Source organism: Rhagoletis pomonella, unplaced genomic scaffold (genome assembly GCF_013731165.1).
Source record: "Rhagoletis pomonella isolate Grant_MI unplaced genomic scaffold, Rhpom_1.0 Rhpom_scaffold_00008, whole genome shotgun sequence".
NCBI lineage: Eukaryota > Metazoa > Arthropoda > Insecta > Diptera > Tephritidae > Rhagoletis > Rhagoletis pomonella.
The window spans coordinates 32,002,224-32,002,893 of NW_023458562.1; positions in this window are offsets into that span (position 1 = coordinate 32,002,224).

A 670-nucleotide genomic window follows, 5' to 3' on the forward strand; every position below is an offset into this window, starting at 1 on the left:
TGAAAAAAACCTAAGGAAAAGTCTGATGATTAGCATGTGCTAAGAAATAGTTTTTTGCATTTTCGGACAAACGTGTAATTTTGAACTAGACCCAAATTTTGTTGTCGAAAAATGTATTGAAAAGGCAGACAAATTTTAAAAGTTATTGAGAAAATAGCCCTAAGAAATTTTCTTTGAATTGCATTTTTTCACAATTTGATCTGTTGGCGTACTACTTGTGTGCTCTGATTATTAGCCTGATAGAAGTTGTTTTATGTTTTGATGAAACAGATCTTAAAATTTATTCAAAGAAAATCGGTTCCGCAAACTTATTGTGGTGGCGAAGAGTTTTTAAGGAATGAATAATAACTTAATTTTTTATTGCGTGTAACTTTTTTTAACCTTATTTCAACACCAATTTAGTTTCGCTTTTTCTGATCATCTGGTCACCCTGGTAACGATTTACTCACATCTTGTCAAAGCAAGCGTTAACTTTCTGTTAAGTGCCTTTCTAGACTATAGAAAAAGTGAACAGCGCTGGTTTAAATTGCTGGAGGGAGTGCTACTGTAATAATGTATGTAAGCCGACCATTAAGGAAGTTTCGTGGTTACATATTCCAGTACATTTTAAGGCGTATGTATACAGGGTGTTTAAGAAATACCCTGCCAAATTTGAGGAGAAGGTGGGGGG